Source organism: Notamacropus eugenii, chromosome 7 (genome assembly GCF_028372415.1).
Source record: "Notamacropus eugenii isolate mMacEug1 chromosome 7, mMacEug1.pri_v2, whole genome shotgun sequence".
NCBI lineage: Eukaryota > Metazoa > Chordata > Mammalia > Diprotodontia > Macropodidae > Notamacropus > Notamacropus eugenii.
The window spans coordinates 20,939,632-20,948,603 of NC_092878.1; positions in this window are offsets into that span (position 1 = coordinate 20,939,632).

An 8,972-nucleotide genomic window follows, 5' to 3' on the forward strand; every position below is an offset into this window, starting at 1 on the left:
AAATGGCAGAGACCATGAGTACCCTGCCCTTTTCCTCACCCCTGCTTAGGTTCTGATGATTTCTATTGTTTTCTTAAGCTTTCTGGCCAGCAATAGAGTGGTTGTGAATTTAAAAAAATGAAACTCAACAACAATTTGTTTTTAAACTTACACAAGGATTTATTCCTATTCCTGGGCTAATCTTTCTGGTGCTATCCTTTTAATACAGCTGCTCTGATGTGTCAAGCTGGCTGCCTGCCACATGCAGAGTCTACAGTGGGAATCCTACCTGTGGCAAGAGGCCAATCTGGCCAGATACCTTAGAGCAGCTGGATTGGTGGGATGATGCCCAAAGGAAAATACTAAAAGTATGTGGTTATGGTTTTGTGATTATATATATGCAGATAGCTATGCAATGTATACCATGTATATACATATATTTATGTTTGTGTTATTAGAATTCTTTTAGGCACACAAGCAGACATAATGCACATTACTCTTTTTCTTTCATTTAGGTTACAGAGAAACATTGCACTATACCTAAGCTGCGTATCAAAAGGTGGGGTAGTATAGGGCGAATTTATTTAAGTATCAAGACAATATAGTGTGAAGGGCAACTAGGTGGCACAATGGATAAAATGCTGGATCTGGAGTCAAGAAGACATCATCCTGAGTTCAAATCTGGTCTCAGACACTTACTAGCTGGGTGACTCTGGGCAAGTCACTTAATCCTATTTCCCTCAATGTCCTCATCCATAAAATGAGCCAGAAAAGGAAATGGCAAACCACTCCAATATCTTTGCTAAGCAAATCCCAAATGGGATCATGGAGAGTCTGAAACAACTGAAAAACTGTAACAAAACATAATGTAATGGATAAGGTACTGGATAAGAAGCCAGGAAGACCTAGGTTTAAATTCTACTTTGAACAGTTCTGATTACTGTGACCAATAGTGACTTAAACTCTCTTAATCTCTATAATATGGTAATACTTGTACCAAAGAACAAACTTCACAAAGTTGTTGCAAGATAACGTAGACAAAGTGCTTTATAAAATTTAAAGTGCTATGCAAATATCAAATATTTTAATAGCTTCAAACTCTTTTCTTTAAATGACTTAACCCCAATGGATATAACCAGTGTACACGGTACAAAACTGTTCCCATAGAAAATGGCTTTCCTCAGGTGAATCTCAAAGAACCTTAAAAAGCTAATACCTTTTCTTGGGAAAATTGTTAAAAGAATACATACCACTATATTATGGATATGTTCTGGGAAAGGTTTTATACAAGTTAGTTTTTTGGGAGAGGGGTAATTTCTTCTGGCTAAAAGTACACATTACATAGGTTTTCTTTTTACTGGCTTTCCTTCTGCATCTCCCCCCCATGTCCACTCTAGAAGCTAATGGTGTGTAATCAACTATTTAAATACATCTTTTAAATCATGAACTCATAATTTAAAAGAAGTTTTCAAGTAACCCTATCACAACGTAAATAATCACACACGAAGATGTATTTATTATGTTCTTTTAAAGAGGAATAAATGAATAACTTATTCATGAAAACATAGATGTACAAGATCTCTAAGTGAGTTGTTATTTGCTTTACTAAGGAATTTTTTATTTCACAAAAGTGTCTACCATAGCATCCTTTCAACAGTGAATTCTACATTTAAAATATGATTCAGCCATTGAAATATTATTCAATGTCACCTCTAGAGGAACTATAATAATGTTGCATGTTTTATAAGACTATACATTTTACAAACTATCTTCCATACTTGAGAGATAGTGCAAGCATTTTACAGACAAGGAAACTGAGGCTAAGAGAGTTGTAGCAATTTGTGCAAGATATCCCAACTAGTAAACCCAGACATCTTGGCTCTAGTCTTTTCAGAGCATCATACTGTTACTTGAACATGGTTGTTTTGTAACATTAGTTCCACTTGGGGTATACCTGCTCTCTAGTTAAGGAAACAGAAACACCAAGTGACTTCCAAAGGTCTCAAAAGAACTTGATGTCCAAGCTGGAAGAAGAACTCAGACTTCCAGATGTGCACCTTTATTTTTCTAGCCTGATATTAAATGCCTGTGTCCCTGACCATAATTCCTTATCCCTCTCAGTCTAGAGTTATACTGTTGACCATTGGATGCCCTCTGATTTCCATGTTTTGTTGACACATTTTCACTTGTGAAATTCTTACATACCAATAAACCTTCTGAAATGAAAGTGGCCAGAAAAATGTTAAATGTCATACTTTATAGTCCTGGTTTACCCATTCATGCATAGTTTTATTTTTATAAGAGAAGGAAATACCAATTCAAATAGATACTGATATAAACTTGAATTTTCCAGACCTTGAGGTTTCATGTGGATGTTCTTCAGGTCTATAAATCAATGTCTTAGATGCTATTAGGTCTAGCTAAGAAGGATATATCAATATTTTGTCCGACAACGCAGAGACAGTTTGGAATCAAGCTAAGAAAAAAATAAGGTTACAAGTTCTGGATATTCTTGAACATTTTTAGACCTCCTAAACAATTAAAGAAGATTTGGAAGGATTTTTAGCAGACTACAAAGAAACTTGTGCATTAGTCAGGATTTTGGGATGAAAAATTTTATTCGGATAGTGACTTGGATAACATCTGTACCTGAAAGAGCCTAGCACATTCTTCAAAGAAAAAAATGACAATAAGTTAAAAGTTCAATTTAATCCAATGGATTAAATATTTATCAAGTGTCTTCTATATGCCAGGCTGTATGGTAGGTTCTGGTACCTATAGAAACAAATTGAAAACAACCCTTGCCCTCAAGGAGCTTACAGTCTATTTGGTGTGTAGGGGGAAAGGGTGCAACACAAATATGCAGTAGAAGGAAAATTAGTATGTTAGAAAGAAAACTGAGGAGATGGAGAATGCTAACAATCGAGGAAGGTTTAATGGTACCTATGGTATCTGAATGGAAGGAAGGCAAGCCTAATTCTAGCAGAAAATAAACTGCTCCTGGAGAGATTATTTTCATCTTTATTTCCATGTCTCCTAAAGCTAGTAAAGTTCTTGGAAGATTTTATGTGAATTAAATTGTTTAGTATTTCAGAATTCAGAAAGTTTTGAAAGTTCCCCCAAATAGGAATAATGCTGTAGGTCTATTGCTTACCCTAGCACTAGCTACTTTTATGACTCCGTTTTGGTTCAACTCAATCTGCTCTACAGATTGGCAAACTGAATTGTAACTTGAAAGTGGGTGTGTGGGATAGAGAATTTCGGGAAGGTTTTATATACAAAGACAAAGGGAAGTTATAGTAAAGATTGCTGTTTGAACAGAATTCCTTATATATAACATGTGCTCAGTGTGACAGAATTCATTTATGTATAAAAACTATCTAGAGACCTAAGTGACTCTAGTTTGTATACCTGGGGTCATTGAACAAAATACAGTTACCCTTCCACATTCCAACTTTCCCCTTTGTGGTTTTGATATATCATGGGTCAGTATAAGAAATCAAATGGGAATTTTGGGGTAGTTTTGGCAGATAACATGAAAGCCAGCAGATGACACAGAAAAAGTTTAGAAACTCAGAAATGCATAAAATATGACATATGTATAATATGCATATTATACATATAATATATATAAAATATATGTACAGTATTATATAATTCCAACATGTTTTATCTTTTAATACTATAATCACTACTGTGATATAAAAGGAGTGCCAAAATTTTTTTTCATTGATTGTCCAGATCATGGGGACTCTCCTCCTTAACCCCTGGGATGTGGAAGGGAAAACATTACTGCCCTGTCTTGTTGAAACCTCTGCCTGGTGCAAACAGTGGTACTACCAGGGGTGGGTAACCTGCAGCCTCGAGGTCACATGTGCCCTTCTAGGTCCTCAAGTGCTGACCTTTCATTGAATCCAAGCTTCACAGAGCAAATCCCTTTAATAAAAGGATTTGTTCTGGGAAGTTTGGGTTCAGTCCAAGGGCCACACTTGAGAAGCTAGAGGGCCACATATGACCTTGAGGCCAGAGGTTCCTCACCCCTGTATAGTTTCCAGAGTGCTTTCTTAGGGTCTCTATTAGGGCCTCCCCTGCTGCTTGATATTTTAGATAATCACCTTCCAGAAAAGTTCTTAAGACCATAGTGTGGTTCTTGTTTTAATGGGTGCTCCCATAATGTGAACCCTAATCTTCTGAGGACTTAGTGGTGTGAAGTGGTATAAATCATTTGTTTTATATTCAAAGTCAGTGGTATAATATGATTTGTTTTAAAATTGACCTCATCTCCCTAATACATATATTCTAATGATCAAGAATTCACACAAACCCAACTCATGTTCAAAGGAGAAGCTTTGAGATACCTGCCCAGTGCATCAATAAATGAATTCCTCAGCTCTTCATGAAGCTAAAGCAGCATTGCTTTTCAACCAGGAAGATCCAGACCTATTTGTTATGTGACAAATGATAAGCAATTTAATTTCTCAGTGCCCCCCAGGCAACTCTTGAAGACTATAAGAGAGAAGGGGAGTTGTGGAGCTGCAAGGTGGTGAGCATTTCCATGTCTAGGACCTCTCTGCACCAACCAGCCCTCAAAAAGAAGGCTGAAGGGAGGAAGGAAACGCAAGAGAAGAATCCCAGAATCTAAGAAATGGAAGGATCCCCCAAGACCATCTAATCTCAATTGATTATATAAAAAATAATAGCTGGCATTTATATTTAAAATTGACAGTGTACTTTTACATTAATTACCTCATTTGAACTTTAATACAAACCTACGTGACAGATGCTAAACATATTATTAGATCCACTTTATGGATGAGGAAACTGAGGCTCTGAGAGGTTACTTGATTTGTCCGAGGTCAGAAACAAAATTTAAACCTAGACCTAATACTTTGTTCCAGGGGAGGGGAACCTGCAGTCTCAAGGCCACATATGGCCCTCTAGGTCCTGAAGTGCAGCTGTTTGACTGGATTCAAACTTCAAAGAACAAATTCCCTTAATAAAAGGATTTGTTCTATAAAACTTGGAGTCGGTCAAAAGGCCACACACAAGGACCTAGAAAGTCACATGTGGCCTTGAGGACATAGGTTCCCCACCCCTGCTCCATCCATTTCACCAAGAATTCTAATATTATCCAATTCCCAAGAATTTTTTCTACTACCTCTAAGATAATTAAAAATAGTCTTCTAGCCTTTGTATGAAGACTTCCAGTAAAGGAAAACCCACAAACTCCTGAGACAGCCCCATTACACTTCATGACAGACATGATTGTACGGAAGCCTTTCCGAATATCAAGCCTAGAAAAGTGAGACTAGGAGAGAACAAATTGAAAAATGGAGAAATCTAAGAGAGACAAAAGAAACAGAAAGTGTTGAAATCAGCCACAAACGTGTCTTAAATGAAATGTATATTTGAACTTTTGATCGCTCAGTTGAACTCAACTTCATAGGCAGCATGAGGTTCTCACATCACTATTATTTATAAAAATGGTCCTTTCACAATAGCCTCCAGGAGCTAGTGGGATATAAAATTCTAAAGGCATCAGAAATGTCAAACTTCAGGAAACCTATAAATCTGAGCCATAAAAGGAGTCACCAATGAGTCTGCATCAGTCAGAAGTTAGGAGTCAAAGCTAAACAAATAAAAAACAACCCAAGGAGTTGCAGAAGGAGGATAAAGTCCAACATTTGTTAAAGTCATTTATTTTTTTTTTTAAATAGGGCTGTGTGAGTTTCACATTCATCAAGTTTTGAAACAGCTATGACACTGACAAAATCCTAAAGTCTACAGAACCAAAATTCTGTGATTAGGAGCCTGTGAACACCACCTAATTACCTGGTTTTATTTATAAACCTTATTATGTAAAGGGAAATAATGATAGTGCCTACCTCATAGAGTTTTTGCGAAGATGCAATGAGATCCTATGTATAAAGTCCTTTGCAAATAATAAAGTTTTATATAAATGCTAGCTATTATTTTTTTAAGTGCAACATCTCACCCATGTATTCTCTTGGTTTGAGCTTACGATTTTATTCATGCAAGAAATTCCTTTCAAGGAAACTGTTGATACAATGAAAATACTCAAAGACTAATAATTTAGCAATTATACAGAACTTCAAGGTTTGCAAGGAGCTGTACATATATATTATTATATTTCATCTTCACAATAGCCTTATGAGATAGGTGCTATTATTTCTCCCATTTTACAGATGGGGAAACAGAGAGGTTGTGACTTGTCCAGAGTCATACATTTAGTCCATGTCAGAGACAGGGTTTGAACTTGGGTCTTCATGATTCCAAGGCTAATACTTCATCCAGCAGCACTTCATCCAACATGCCTGCTTGTTACCAGTGTAGCTATGAGCCACCATTGTGCAAATTAATCTTAGAGCACTGCTTAGGACACTCAGAGATTTAGTATCTTGTTCAGCATCACAAAGCCATAGACTCAGAGGTGTATCTTGAAACCAGCTCTTCCTCTCAGAGGTCAGCTCCCTCTGAAATCAGCACACAGACTCTCTTTCTTTACCACACCAAAATGTGATATACTTGAGGAAAAACCCTAGATGTGTAGTATAAACATGAGAGGAATGGAAGACTTGGGGAAGAAGACTTGAGGATGTAGCAAACTGCATTTTGGGAGGTCTTTGTTTCTTAGCAGGAAATTGTAACATTGTTTCTCTAAAGAAGTCTTAGTATCTCTTTGTTTGGATTTGTAATTTTAATCTCAACAAGTACGGTCTTGTTCAGTTTGGGTTTTCCTTTGCAGGCTACCCAAAGCTAGAATTCTTAATCTTTTATGTGTCATGGAAAATATGGAAAAGGGTATGGACCCTTTCTCAGAATAATGTTTTTAAATATATAAAAGAAAATACATAGAATTACAAAGAAATGTATCTATATAGAAATATAGTTCTCAAAATATTTTAAAAATAAGTTCATGGATGTCAAGTTAAGAACCTCTGACATGGCAAGATGATATTGATATTCTAGCATCAGGAAACAGTTATATTTTGCTTTAATTTTTAGTAGAACTGATCAATAAAGTCCTATTCTGATGCCACATTTTGTCACGGGGTCAACCTGCTACATTTAAAGGCTATAGCATGATGCTAGTGAGATTAAAGATCTTCCCCATCCATTAATGGATCTGCCCATTAAAGGGAATTTGATTAGGGGGAATTTGTAGGAAGGCCCACACCTTTTGTTAATGAGGCACTGGTTCTCAAGGGTTGTGATGTCCTCTGGCTCTGAAAAGTGTATATATATTCTGAGGTGAGATTTTGTTTTGCGGTTTACTCATTGGAAATGTTTGTTTGGCCAGACAAGACTCTGGGCCACCACTAAGGAGCCGCCTGGCTTTGAAAAAAACAGAATTTGGTGGTTCTCTCTCTGGTATATGTATATGTATATACACACACACACACACATGTGTATATGTATGCATGTGCATATATGTATATATGTATATGTATGTATATATGTGTAATGGTCAGACAGTTGGATCTGTCTGTTGGTCTGTGATGTATGCATTGCTTATAGTCAGGCAGCTGGAAGCCCTGTCTGTTGCTCTTTATTTCTTTGTATTTTCTCTGAAGGGCAGTGCCCCTGAACTAAGTGTATGTGTATATGTACTTGATGAAAGTGGTTGTTGACCCCTCAAAAGTTGCCTTTCCTTTTAGAAAACCAGATCAAAATATAGCAGTCCCTCCCGTGTATGTCGGCATCTTTGCTTTTACAAACAGTAGACCACAAGTCTATCAAGGCATATCCTGCCAACCTGGTGAGGCTTCACATATAGTTCTGCTGGCAGAATTTGTTTATTCTCCAAAAACCAGTCTACCTAAGTTTATTCATCACCTGAAGTTTGGCTAAGAGATAATGAATTCTTCTACTCAATCAATGTGATCAATTAATCAACAAGTGACTTATTAAGTATCTAGTATTTGCTAAATAAAGCCCTATGTTCTGTACTGGAGATACAAAGACAAAAACAAAAAGATACCTGTCCTCAAGGAATGTGCATTCTATGAAAAGGACAACTTTTGCACACTTAAGTATAAACAAAATATAGACAAGGTAGTTTTTTTTGGAGGGAAGCTTTAACAACTGGGAAGGGGTGATCAGGAAAGTTCTTAGGCAAGAAATGACATCTTAGCTGAGCTTTCAAGGAAACCAGGGATTTTAGGTGTGGCTATATTCCTGCCTCCCACTCTCCTTCCTTTCCCAAAGTCAGCAGGCAAATTCTCATTATACAAAAATTGCTTTATGTAGAGGTCTACAGAAGAGTCCACTTATATAAAGTGAGACTTGACTGTATAGAGAGAAAGAGAAGAGGACCCAGGGCACAGTCCTAGAGAAAAGTCACAGTTGGTCATTCCAAATCACTAATGAAACAATGAATGATTGAAAAACAAGGTATTTTTTGGCTTTTATTATGTGCCAAGTACCATGTTAAGCTCTAGAGATACAAATAGGAAAACATAACAGGTCCCACTTTCAAGAGATTCACATGTTAATAGGAAGAGACAATCCACATGGGGGTTTTAGCTGGATCTCAAAGAGAAAGGTCCAGTGGTCCTAAGAGTGCAGATCCTTTAACAGTAAACAGAAAGGTTGCAATTTCTTGTTTGTGAAGGAAGACGTAAATATTGGTAAAACAAAGATCTTTCAATCTAGGGGAGAACTGCACTGTTCACATCCTTTCTTTCATACCCCCTTGCCAATGGTCTATATTTGTGAAGCCCTTTGCCTAAGACAGAAGTATATTCATTGGCTATGAAACAGGTATTACATCTTTTATTTTGGCCTCATTATTATCATACTCTAACCAACTAATATATTTAGTCTACACATGTCTCTCTTTGTAACATTTTAAAATTTTATTTTTGTTTTGTTAAATATTTCTCAATTACATGTCAAAAATTTTAAAGACCATTTTTAAAAAAAATTTAAGTTCCAAATTCTTACCCCACCCCACCTAGGGGCAGGAGTTT